This window comes from Brassica napus, chromosome A9, assembly GCF_020379485.1.
Source record: "Brassica napus cultivar Da-Ae chromosome A9, Da-Ae, whole genome shotgun sequence".
Classification (NCBI taxonomy): Eukaryota; Viridiplantae; Streptophyta; class Magnoliopsida; order Brassicales; family Brassicaceae; genus Brassica; species Brassica napus.
Window position 1 is genome coordinate 23,215,731 of NC_063442.1, and position 14,494 is coordinate 23,230,224.

At 44.3% G+C, this 14,494-nt stretch overlaps 1 non-coding gene across 1 annotated transcript; it reads right to left on the bottom strand.

Annotated features, from left to right (window-relative positions):
- Window positions 1-2,961: 2,961 nt before the first annotated feature.
- Window positions 2,962-3,067, bottom strand: LOC125578759. Its single transcript, XR_007316842.1, has one exon. It is a non-coding gene; the product is annotated as a small nucleolar RNA R71 (small nucleolar RNA).
- Window positions 3,068-14,494: the final 11,427 nt, after the last annotated feature.

A 14,494-nucleotide genomic window follows, 5' to 3' on the forward strand; every position in this document is an offset into this window, starting at 1 on the left:
GCACACCCAGATGAGTATCCCTTTGCTGGTACTCTAATGCCCGGTCACCCTGGTAGAGCCATCGAATGAGGAGGTCTCCGCCATCGAAGAGGAAGAAACATGGATGACTCCCTTAGTTTGGTATCTGGAGGATGACATACTCCCAGAAGACCACAACGAGAGAAGGAAAATTAAGAAGAAAGCCGCTAGATCCTGCCTCTCTCAGGGAAAGCTGTATCGCAGATCGTTCGCTGGCCCATACCTGAGATGCGTCACACCCCGTGAGGCGGCTAATGTCCTGCTGGAACTACTCAAGGAAGATTGTGGGTCTCACACAAGTGGAAGAAGCCTAGTGTTGAGAGCTAAAAGAGCGGGATACTACTGGCCCACGTTGGCCGAGGATGCCAATCAAAAGGCTAAACTCTGCAAAAAATGCCAAAGACACGCTCCAGTTTCCAAACTACCTCCAGAGAATCTCAAGTCCATAAGCCTGGCCTTTCAGGAAATGGGTCATGGACATAGTGGGGAAATTTCCCATGGCGCCAGGACAGAAGGTCTTCCTCCTAATAGTAACAGACTACTTTTCAAAGTGGGTCGAAGCAGAAGAACTCAGCAAGATAACCGACCTCCAAATCAGAAAATTCATATGGACGCACGTGATCACACGGTTCGGGGTTCCAGAGGAAATTGTTACAAACAACGACCCTCAGTTTACAAGCCACAACATCAAGAAGTTCTGCAAAGACTGGGGCATAAGACTCTCCTTTGCTACACCTCGACACGCTCAATTGATATACCTTGGATTTGACCCATTTTTATCCATGGTATATTATTATTTTACTATATATATATCTATGTTTTCTACTCTTCTAGGTATGTTTTCAGGTTCAGGTGCATTTCGGAGTAAAGCTACGACTTTGGAGCATTTTGGAGCATAAAGGATATTTCACCCGAGCTGACCACTTAGAGGTCGACGAGAGGAAGAATAATCGATCGATGGGCATCAGTGCTGACGATCGATATCAGGAAATGCCTCGACAGATGAAGATTAATATCGATCGATGTACACAAGTACCATCGATCGATGTCGAGACACCAGACGTGACATTTTGGACTCAGCAGACTTAAAAACCAAGGCCAAGCCAAATTACCAAAATGCCCTTCCGAGTTTTTAACCTAGTAGAATATATACTGCAAGTGTTTTTGACGACATAAGAGCTTTTTCTTTCTAGACCTAGTTTTGTTACAAGTTTCATTTTGGAGAGAAGATCACTTGTGATTGGAACTCCTTGTTTCTATTTTCCTTTTCATCTATTCTATGAGTTCTTATTTCTCTATTGATATGAATTGCTTTGCTATGTCTGAGTAGTTCAACTGTTAGATCCAGGGTTCAGATAGGTTTGTGGGATTAGCCCCAAACTATAGATCTGCCTTGTTGTGATATTCATGATAGATTTGTATTCATTGCTTGTTTTAGCCTTGCTAACTAGAACTTGATCATAGGATTGCATATTCAAGCACCCTTGTTATCCCATCCTGACATCTATCTATCATATTAGGATTGCTAGAGAGGGCTAACCGCCAATTTAGAATCTTAGTAGGGCATTTCATACTCGCGCATAGGCCTGGCTAGAACCCGTCGATCGATGTCCTCAACTGACAATCGATCGATGTTGGCAAAGGTGTATCGGTCGACGTCTTAATAGACTATCGATCGACACTCTCTTGTGTCTGCATCTAACCGGTGAGACACAAGATCTAGTCTGTTAACCAGTGGTACATGCGACAGCTGATCACTGAGTTAAGCGAATGAGCTCTAATATATCATGCATGCAACAGTTAGGCATCTATAGGAATTATAATCTCCAACACCTGAATAGTGGCCCTGCATCTAATATCATTTCCAACCTAAGTTACATTTATTATTTACTCGCTTGTTACTATTGCTATTTCATTTAAACATTTACAACCTTTAGAATTAATAAACACTAGATTTAATTGTTCCCTACCTCCTTGTGGATTTGATCCCTAAGTACTACATCTGAACCTCTTTTGATGAGAGTAACACTCCTTAGGGTAATTTGAGTGGTATCAAATTTGGCGCCGTTGCCGGGGAGCTTTGATCGCCATTAGATTTAGTTTTATTAATTCTTATTCTTTTCTTTACCCCTTTTCTAATAATCTTTTTTTCTTGTCTTTTCAGGTGCATGCCCAGCGGTACCAGAAGCAACAAGGAGAAAGACTTGCTGTTCTCAGACGATCCTGCTCATTTGGAACGCACCATCCGTAGAGGTCAACGTTCCACATTGCTCGACGCAATCACTTCATCGTCGATCGATACGCACAACCAACCGTCGACCGACACCAGACCGTCATCGTCGATCGATCCCAATCGTTCGACAACGATCGATACTACACCGCGTACGTCGATCGATACCGTGTCGTCAAAAATGGTAAACATTATTATTCTAACTCAGGATGAGAACGGAAACCTGTATGACCAGGCCGGTCATCTGCGTAATGCAACAGGTCAGAAAATAGATGCTCAGGGAACTGTAATCCCTGATGCTGATGCTACAGGAGCTGCTCAACCTGTAGATGAGGACGCTCGATCGAAACCACTGGCCGACTACAATCGCCCAGATGAGTACTATTCCAACAGATCAGCTATTCGACTTCCGGAGATCCAGAAGCAGAATTTCGAGCTGAAGCCTCAATACTACACTCTCGTGTCGCAGATACCCTACTCTGGGTTACCGCACGAGCATCCTATGGACCATTTGGAACGGTTCGAGGATCTAATCGCTGCCATTCGGATGGAAGGAGTCCCCGAAGATTACCTGCTGTGCAAGCTCTTCAGATACACGCTGAATGGAGAAGCGATGCACTGGCTTAGGCAGCAACCCACAGGATCTTTAACATCCTGGAGCGACATCAAGAATGCTTTCTTACGAAACTTCTTCGATGAGGCGCGCGCTGAAGAACTTCGGAACAAAATTTCCACATTCTCGCAGAAGGCTGGAGAGTCCTTCAAAGATGCGTGGATTAGATTTAGGTTCTTCCAGCGAGACTGTCCACACCACGGATTTAACGAAGTGCAGCTGCTAAGCACTTTCTTCCGAGGTCTCGCCTTACAGTATCAAATGGCCCTTGATACGGCGAGTGAAGGAAACTTCACTACTCGGAATCCGTTGGAAGCTGTGAGACTTATCGAAAACCTTGCTAACAGCAGCAGCACCAAAAACACTGACTCTGAACGGAAGAAGTCTGTAGCCTCTATCGGGAAGGAACAGATGGACGAAGTAAGAGCTAAGTTAGATGTGGTGCACGAGCTTCTTAGGAAGCAAGTCTGTTCAGCTGAAGGAGAAGTAGCAGATACAGAAGGAGAAGAAGATGTGAACTACATCGGAGGTACCGGATTCCAAAAATTTGGAAACCAGGGCGGAAACAGAAACTTCTTTGGAAATGGCCAAAGAAGTAACCAAAGTTCACAATTTCAAAAACCCTTCAACAACAGCAAGAGCTACTCGAACTCTTACTACCAAAATCCACCACCCCAGACTCAGGAAAGCAAGATCGAAGAAATGCTTGATCGAGTACTGTTGGGACAACAACAAATCACCGTGGATTTCAACGGTAAGATAGACTCTGCCTACAACAATCTGAACACCAAAATCGAGACCTTAGGGACTCAGGTGAGAAAACTTGAAACCCAAGTAATTCAGACGGGCGAGACTATAAAGAGGCAAGAAGCTTTCGCTAGAGAGGCAGGAGCCGACAAAGGGAAACACCACGTAAATGCCATCATAGATGATGAATTCTGGCAAGTGGTGAGAAATGAAAACCTTGAGGAAGGAGATTTCGAAATCGAAAGCTCCATGAGTCTCGGCGGATCCCAATGGTGTCGACCGATGTCGATGAACTCGCATCGATCGACAGACCATGATGAAGATCGATGGACGGATTACTCCAGTCATCGATCGACGTCGTCTGCCAAATCGACTGAATGCAATGCGGTTCGAATTCTAACTCATGAAGAATTCGCAGCTAAGCATCCTCACCCACCCTCCCCTTTCTATGAAAAAATCGATCGATCGGTTGAGCCAACCATCGATCGACAGAGTGAGTCCGACGTCGATCGTCACAACACACCTCCCATCGATCGACAGGCACCTCTGACATACCGAGTGCGGTTACCCTCAATCGATAATGATTACATCAATGCACTCAGACCACCACCTAAACCATTAGCAAACCCACCCGAACCAAAACCCAACCCTTTAAATAGTTCACCAGAATCAGTTCAAGAAGAACAAGAATCTGAAGGGAGAAGGTTAAGGAAAAGAAAGGAGAAGATTCCTAAAAACCTTAAGAGGGAAGCTAACGATAAGGAGATGGATGGTTTCACTAAACGAGTCCTCAGAATCCCAATCGAAAAACCTTTTGATGAAGCTTACTTCACACACCGGTTGTGGATGTTCTTCAGAGAAACAAAGGTAACTGAGGAGGACATTAGGAGAATGTTTCATCAAGTCAGAGAGAAGATGAAACACAGGATCACATTGACGAAGAAGAGTGATCCTGGGAAGTTTGCAATACCATGCGTAGTCAAGGGTGTTGAATTTCCCCATTCAATGTGTGACACAGGAGCATCAGTTAGTATCCTCCCTAGGATCATGGCAGACCAGCTTGGTTTGACCATCGAACCCTCAACAGATTCCTTCACCTTCGTGGATCTTTCAGAGAAACGATCAGGAGGTATCATAAGAGATCTGGAGGTACAGATTGGTAATGCCCTTGTCCCTGTAGATTTTCATGTCTTAGACATCGAGCTTAACTGGAACTCTTCACTTCTGCTTGGAAGATCTTTCCTAGCTACAGTAGGAGCTGCATGTGACATGAACAAAAACAAATTGTGTCTAACGCTCATAGACCCAAACATCCACTACGATCCCATCCGACCTAAGAGAAAGGTAATTAATTATGTGGATTATGGGAAAGAACTTGGCTTCATTGGCGCATGCCATTGTGGAGCAGGGTATGAATCGGAGTACGAAACAGAGTACTCGGAATCGATCGACACCCCAACCTTTCCATCGATCGATTCCAATGTGTCAACGGTGACCGATGACCGCAACAACACGTCACTCGACGTAATGCACCCAGTTGACCATTTCGCTTCACCTAATCATTTTTACCAACATTTTGCCTTCCAACCTCCAACCAAGAGAGGACATGATGATTATTCCATAGGCAGTTGGGCAGACAGTGGTTTCCATGAAAGTTTTGCAGTTGACACTGTAATTACTTCACCTAATGAGGAACATACCGAGGAATACGATGAGGATTACTGGAAAGAACGTGCAATAGAAATGTCTTTGCAGGATGAAAGACTTGAAACACATAAGTTCACCAACACGTTTCCAACATCGTTCGACGCTGTGCACTCCACATCGGTCGATACCCACCCTCGTCCAGCAAAACAACCGCTCACATCGATCGACACCGAAAGGAACATCGATCGATATTCGCGCCGCAGCGAAAATTCAGGAGCAGGAGAATATTCCCTCCCTAACTAGGTTTACAGATACCTATATAAATCGTTTTGCACCTCCGAAACCACCTACACACATCAGAGCAAACACACAAGCAAATAAGATGAACACTCTTCCTTCTACATCAACAGAAAAATCCATGAAGAGCAATCATCTCAAGAACACAAGTTCTGCAGAAATTACTCTGCCATCGATCGATGTAACTGTATCTACATCGATCGATACTACTCTAAACCCTAATCTCTCTATTTCTAAAATGAATAATTATGCAAACATTGATTACGGTTTTCTAACACCTGATGAATTTGGTATTTTCAGGGACCCAGATGGCAACGCACGTGCAATGGATGGAAGGATTTTACAAGTGTCCAGAGAGGACATAGCAGACATCCTTCAAGTAGCCAATGGACCTGACAACCTATTCTCACAGCAACGTGGCACTCCAGACGTCATTCAAACAGATCCTAACAACCACACAGGAGTCGCCACAACAGAGACCAACCCAGATCTATCACGCCAACCAAAAGGGCAAGCATCGATCGACGGTACAACGCAAACATCGATCGACAGGGTAACACCAACGTCGATCGATATGGATGAACCGACGTCGATCGACAGACGGTATGAATGTGGGAACCGCGCTTTCGACATGTATGGAGCCAGAAAGTTCACTTGGGAACAAAGAGACGAGTATGGAGTCTACAGAGATGAGCGTGGACACGCACGAAGCGCAGCTGGTGAAATGATACCTGTCACAAAGGACAACATCAGGAAAATACTGGAGAGAGCATCTGTTTTTGAAGAGAGCCACATCTGTCTTCCAGAACATGCCACTTCCTTCACACTCACAAGACTGGCACCAGAACTCTACACCAAAGAAGAAATCGATGAGATGGTGTTTGGTATTTGTGGAGCTCAGGAGAAACTGGGAGAGGAGCTCAAAACATTGGTGGAAGATACACATCAGCCTTTGGATAGAGGCTACAATGAGCTTTTCAGATGTATGGCAAAAATGAGGACAGAAATTGAGAGTTTACGTCAGCAACTTGAGAAGGAAGCTACGACCTCAGCATCGATCGACGCATCACGTGCAACATCGATCGACGTCAGTCTTCCTACAGCTCAGATCCCTGCAGAACCGCGATGTTCAATACAACACAGGGATGAATGGGAAGTCTCATACATCGACACGAGGATAAACGACGTTTACTGCCCTCTCAACAACAACGTGGACTGGCTAAGCACTAAAATCGAGTTACTACAGCAAGATCTGGACACCATTCGCAAGAAGGACCAACAACCAGCCACATCGATCGACATGTGCACCTTCACATCGCTCGACGCCAAAGTCTCAGCAATGAATGAGAGGCTGAGGACTTACGAGGATATGCATGACCGTTTTATATCACCAGTCATGATAGATTTAAACAAATTGTCTAGTCAATTACTTCATGCCCAAAAGGATATTGAGAACATTACTAATCAAAGTTTTTTGCAGGCAAAATTAGCATCGATCGACAGGCTACAAGGAGCCTGGATCAACGGCAAGAAACCTGTGGAGTTACTTCCTTACACAGCAGTAGAGGTTGACAAGATCACATCCAAGATCTACACTGCTCTAGACACCATGGAGGAACGACTTGACAAACGCTGCAATGACATCTACTTTCCATTCGACAACAAAATCAGTGGACTAGACAACCACGCAGAATGGCTACAGAAAGAAGTCAAAGCCATTCAGAGGCAACTCGCAGCTCAACACCAGATATCAGCATCGATCGACAGGACAAAAGCGAAATCGATCGACGGCAACTCGCCAAGATCGACCAACAAACACATAATCGCATCGATCGACGCCGAGTCTACACCAATCGGCGAGCAGCTGATACACAAGACAGTAGAGTCAATGCAAAAGGAACTGACAGATCTTTCAGCATACGCCTATGACAACATAGGCTGGCATCAGATCAGCATTGACAACGTTCAAGAAAGGCTACAGAACATCTCCAATGTACTTGAGAAGATGGATGACAAATGGACAAGAAATGATGAGGCCACAAGAAGTTTCATTGCATCTTGGTCCAGAATGCGCAGAGATGACGTGGATGCTTGCTTTCCAACAAGCAGCTGCTTCTCCACCCAATAGCCAATCACTACCACAGTCAAGCTAAATGACTATAACGAAGCGCTGAGCGGGAGGCAACCCACTACTAGCTATTTTACTTTGGTTTTATTAGGTAGCATTTGATTTCTTTCGTTTTATTTCTTTCAGATTTAGGAGACCCAAGTAGGAGGACTTGAATATCGACCGACGACGAGATGTCGACATCGTTCGACATAGGCAACCATACGACAATCGATGTATCACTTACACATCGATCGATGTATCACTTACACATCGATCGATATCTAATCCGGTCAGATGTATCTTCCTTACTTGTTACATTTCGTACATCATAAACTTTTCATCATAACTCCGGCTGAGTTACACTGGGACAGTGTAATTTAAGTCTGGAGGGAGATTTACTGATATAATTTATTTTATTCTTACGTAAAAAAGAATTTCAAATAAATTATGCTTAGCTATTGAAAATAGGGACTATAATCTTATATTGATTTAAACATGAACATCTAACCAATCTTTAGCACCATTTTAGATTTACTGATTGCAGATAGCACTAAAGATGCTAAAGCGGATCAACCTATCAACTACACACTTGCCTTGAACCGTATGAAGTAACCAAAGCTGATTTCCAACACTAAACCTGACATAACCGCTTGTCTTGGGGCTTGGTATACATGGGATCGGATTCTTTAGACAGGTCTGGAAGGTAACGCATGGTTTAGATTATTTATCACATTTTCTCTCTCTAGATTTCGACCCTAGATTAGTTTATGAGTTTCTAATTATCTAAAAAAAAAAGTAAATAAATAAATTAAAAAAAAAAAGAAGTAAGATCTATTGTTTAATTAGGATGAGTCTGAACAGGACTTGGTGGCTAAAACCATTAAGGCTTGATTCATAAAGACTCAAATAAAAGAGTTCGAAACGGGACTTGGAGGCGTCAATCTTCAAGGCTCGGCCGGTAATCATACTTTATGTAAAAACGCAAAGAACTCTTGGATATAGGTCAAAAAGAAGTGAGCAGAACTTGGTCGCAACCACCATTAAGTTTTGATTAATGGAAGTCTGTCCAATCTTGGTCACTGATCCTGCAATGGAAGCAGACTTTGACTCAAGAGAGAAATTTAGAGAGAGAGAAACTAGGAACTAACTTTTACCTGCAGCTCCAGATACCTGTCTGAAATCCTTGCATCCTGTGATCGATACTCCCAAGGTAAAGCATTCACTTTATATTTATGCTAAGAAATGAAATCAGTAGAGGGGATGTCAGACGTGAATTGATGAGTTGTGTTATGTTAGAAATGGTTGCTAAGCTAGGATATTGCATAGTGTGCTTTTGTGATTAGGACTTTTTAAATGTGGTTGCAAAATTGATGAGGAAAGATTTCTATGTTTTTAAAATCTTAAGTTTCCAAATATTTTTAAACCTCTTTCAGAGAGACTGCCTGTATGTTTTGCTTGAGGATAAGCAAAAGGGTAAGTCTGGGGGAGTTGATATACCTTGGATTTGACCCATTTTTATCCATGGTATATTATTATTTTACTATATATATATATCTATGTTTTCTACTCTTCTAGGTATGTTTTCAGATTCAGGTGCATTTCGGAGTAAAGCTATGACTTTGGAGCATTTTGGAGCATAAAGGACATTTCACCCGAGCTGACCACTTAGAGGTCGACGAGAGGAAGAATAATCGATCGATGCGCATCAGTGCTAACGATCGATATCAGGAAATGCCTCGAGAGATGAAGATTAATATCGATCGATGTACACAAGTACCATCGATTGATGTCGAGACACCAGACGCGACATTTTGGACTCAGCAGACTTAAAAACCAAGGCCAAGCCAAATTACCAAAATGCCCTGACGAGTTTTTAACCTAGTAGAATATATACTGCAAGTGTTTTTGACGGCAGAAGAGCTTTTTCTTTCTAGACCTAGTTTTGTTACAAGTTTCATTTTGGAGAGAAGATCACTTGTGATTGGAACTCCTTGTTTCTATTTTCCTTTTCATCTATTCTATGAGTTCTTATTTCTCTATTGATATGAATTGCTTTGCTATGTCTGAGTAGTTCAACTGTTAGATCCAGGGTTCAGATAGGTTTTTGGGATTAGCCCCAAACTATAGATCTGCCTTGTTGTGATATTCATGATAGATTTGTATTCATTGCTTGTTTTAGCCTTGCTAACTAGAACTTGATCATAGGATTGCATATTCAAGCACCCTTGTTATCCCATGCTGAAATCTATCTATCATATTAGGATTGCTAGAGAGGGCTAACCGCCAATTTAGAGTCTTAGTAGGGCATTTCATACTCGCGCATAGGCCTGGCTAGAACCCGTCGATCGATGTCCTCAACTGACAATCGATCGATGTTGGCAAAGGTGTACTGGTCGACGTCTTAATAGACTATCGATCGACACTCTCTTGTGCCTGCATCTAACCGGTGAGACACAAGATCTAGTCTGTTAACCAGTGGTACATGCGACAGCTGATCACTGAGTTAAGCGAATGAACTCTAATATATCATGCATGCAACAGTTAGGCATCTATAAGAATTACAATCTCCAACACCTGAATAGTGGCCCTGCATCTAATATCATTTCCAACCTAAGTTACATTTATTATTTACTCGCTTGTTACTATTGCTATTTCATTTAAACATTTACAACTTTTAGAATTAATAAACACTAGATTTAATTGTTCCCTAGCTCTTTGTGGATTCGATCCCTCAGTACAACATCTGAACCTCTTTTGATGAGAGTAACACTCCTTAGGGTAATTTGAGTGGTATCATCAATCTAATGGGCAAGCGGAATCCACAAACGAGACTGTGGTAAATATGTTGAAGAAACGATTGGAGGGTTCTCAAGGAAACTGGGCGGAAGAACTACATGGGGTCCTTTGGGCCTATCGGACTACCCCCAAAACAGCAATGCAGGAGACCCCCTATGCGTTGGTATATAGAGCAAAGGCGATAATCCCCACCGAGATGCATGTGAGGACCACATTCTCGGGGACCACCTCTCAGGAGGAAAATCACGAGCTAATGTTGCTGAGTCTCGACCTACTCGACGAAAAAAGAGAAGCTGCTCGACTAAGAAACTGGACCTACCAGCAAGAAGTAGCCAAAACCTACAATAAGAAGGTCAGAACCAGAACCTTTCAGCAAGGCGATTGGGTCCTACGACGAACAAATAAAACAACAGGGAAACTCACTCCAGGGTGGGAAGCACCCTGTAAGGTTATTGAGGTGCGGAGAGCCGGCGCCTACAGGCTGCAAGATAGCAAAGGTAAAATACAACCCAACTGCTGGAACGCCCTGCACCTCAATGCCAATCATTTTTAATATGGTCTCCGGATCACGATTTCTATACTATTATATACTATTTAAGCATTATGATTTCATACTCCTATGTATGCTGAACGTCTCCGGACAAGGCCTATAATAAAATAGTTTCCACTATAAAAGAGTAGTAGGAATACCATAACACTTAAAGGGGCAAACGAGCTGGATCAGGTCCAAGCGACCTCCGATCCTGGCCAACCTTCAATGAAAAAAGTGGTACGACCACAGAAAAACAAAACGGGTATGAGACATAAAGCAGGAATGGGTATGCGTAAGCCTGAGTATGCTGTCAAAACTACCTAAAACCCATGTGCAGCTTAAGGCGCATCGGGGTCCCCAGATACCAATGTAAAAAGTACATGTATTAAAATGCTACGGGATACGCGATACAGGGAACACATGGTATATATCCATTGCAAAAGTATTGTTATATACAGGGAGCAAACTAAATCCTGCTTCTCCAGACGTGGAAAGTTGCGTAAGCCTGGCACTTGGGTTTTCACACATACCAGCACCCTCTAAGTCTGACAGTGGCTTCCTGCAGAAGCAGCATGCAGCACGGGAACTCGATAGTGGCCAGCTCCCGAGCGAGAGAATGCAAAATCTCAACAGGTATCGGTAGCGGCCTCACCTAGGCAGGCAGAATACGGTCCCTTAAACTAATAATTCAAAACCCCCGGGTTATGGAAAACCTTCGGGTCCCCAAGTAGTCTCCGGGCCCTGAAATAATTTTTTTCAGGACCTGGAAAAGGTAAACCTCCAGGTTCTTTATAACCCCCGGGCCCAACTGTGATCCCAAGATCCTGAGTACAGAAGTTCCTAAACGGCCTCAAAACCCGAGAACAAAAATCTATAAACGATCTATATAGCCTATAGGCCAACGACCTCATGGTCCCTAGAAGGACCTCGGAACCCTATATCGTCAGAGCTAAGATTTCAATCTTGGAATCCCAAACTCAGAAAAACGAGAAACAAAGCTTGCAGGGAAAAGGAATTCATTACGAGAAATCATTGTTCCAAAGAGAATCAAAAAAAGCAATAAGAAGCCATTATTAAGAGAAAAGCAGGTTCGACAAAAAGTAATAAAACATCTAGAGGCGAACCAGCGGAGACTCGAGATTCCGCCACGGACCTCGGACTGATTGGGAAACACCCTCCAGGACGGCGACCCAATCCCTCAGACCAAAGCATATGCTGACGATATTCTTCCTCGGGATCCCAGTGCTCTGTTCTTCCTTCCAACCACTCCTTCATAAGCTCCCATCTAGCCGAAGCTCTCACCTGCCGAATCAATAAGTATCTCGCACCCGGTTACAGAGAAGGAACAGCTCCGCGAGCAGCCTCTGCTGAATGCCCATTAGCGGAACCCCTCCAGTCGGAGTCCCGACTGAGTCTGGTCTAATCCTAGCAGTCGGCGGTGCCGCTCTAGCCAAACGAGGTGGAGGAGCGTAGAAAGAGTGCCTTCTTCGCGTCCCAGCCTGTTGATACTCGTCTTAAAGAACTGAAGCAGGGAGTCTCGCAATATTCCCTGAAAGATAGAAACAGTAAGAAGACGAAATCCTACCAAGCAAGGACTAAGAAGTAAGAACTTACCCCAAAGACGGCTGTGGCGCAAGACTTCCTTACTCACCAGGAATGGTACTCTACGGAAGCGCCGAGAAATCGCTAGCACCTGTTTCGCCACTGCTTCCCCAAGGAAGGACACCGGACGAGCAACATCTGAAAACAAAACCAAATCATCGGCAAATCAACAACCGAAGGAGAATAAAATACAGAAGACCAGACTTACCGATGGTACGCCAAAACGTAGGGTAAAAGAAGGGTTCCTGAATCTTCATAAACGCGTATCGGCTGTTCCAGTTATTCCCGAATGGGTATTTACCCCTGGTACCTCTCGAAGGCTCCTCGACAAAAGGGGTGCCATCGCGGAGTTGAAGATGATAGAATTTGGGCATGATAGTCAGCGGGGCCAAGTAGTAGGAGTACAGAACCTCATGTATCCCGATGTCGAGGCCATAGAGCTCCCCAAGTACTTGGATCGACATTAGAGTCCTCCAGGATAAGGGAGTAAGCTGAGAAGTGCAGAAACCAAAGAACGGTGATATCTCAGCCACGAGTGACGGAATGATCCCCCGAAAACCTGCCACCATGTATGCCTCAAAAACGGCCATCTCGTTCGGTCCCCCGTCAGCAGCGCGTTCAAACGCAGAGGCACTCCTCATCTGTACCGAAGAATGAATCGCATATTTCCTCCAGATATCCATCAGATCCTCCTCCTGGATCTCAGAGCATGGGCCGTCATCAAGAACATAAGAGCAACGTTGCTTCAAGGCTGCCATCAGGATTGCCTCGTTATCAGCCTCGGGGACCTCTCCATGAGAAGTAGCAGGCGAGGAAAAGGGGTCAGCAAATAAGCGACGAGGGCTTACGCGACCACCTACGAGCGAGGCCAGAAGAGAGGGTAAATCATAATTCATCTTTCTCAAATCAGGGATGATCTGATGAGCAAACCCTTTTCTTTTTGAAGACGGAGAAAAGGAAATCGAATATTTCCAAATCTCCTAGAGAATCGTTAACGAAGGGTGACCGGCCTAGAATGAAGGAAATCCGATCCAGGAAGGAAAAACGCTACTCAGGTCACGCTCCCGCCTTTTTCCGGTTCAAAGGATCCCAGCTTAAAAGACTCCACTTCTCTCCAACAAGAACTCTCCCCTGCCTCATCGTCTCCAGAAAATTCAAGATGCTACTATCAAGCTCCGACTAAGTAAGGTGGAACAAATCCTTGCCAGGGTTCAGAACGAGCTCCGGCTTGAGTGGAATCCAGGATAGCGAGACCGAAGAAGCGGAATCATGCCTAAGGAGAGCCTGCTGAGAATGAGCAACCCCGGTTGACTTGAGTGCACAAGTTATTCCCCGAGTTCGATGAAGAAATCGAGCAATAAGGGGTAAACTGTTAGGGAGAAATACCCCGGTATCATTTCCTCCAGCCTCCAGGCAGGACCCAGACCCCTGGGTCCCAGATACAGGAACGCTCCAGGTCCCCGCTAAAATGAACCGTGGGACCAGTCCCAGGGACCGACCTCTCTTCTGAGAAATGGAAGATTTTTGATACGGAGAACCTTCCATATGTCCAAATATGGAGATGTTCAACCTAAATCAAACCGACTTAAAGGTGACTATATAAGGGCTCCTAAGTCCCAAAAGCAAAGGATCGACTTCTCCAAGGCTTAGAGACTAGGGTTAGACAGCTAGAATTAGGGTTCTTGCCTAATACTTTGTAACCTTGTTTACTCTCACTTGTTTTACCTAGTAAAACGTTCCTTTAATCCTATCTTCTTATTACTTTACCTAAATCCTCACGAAACATACAAACCTACTCAAAACACATACAGCCTACACAAAAATCCTCTAACAGGGTTGATGTAGGGGGTCCACCTGCAGCTTGTGCATGATGATTTCCGGATCGATCCCAGGCATATCTGC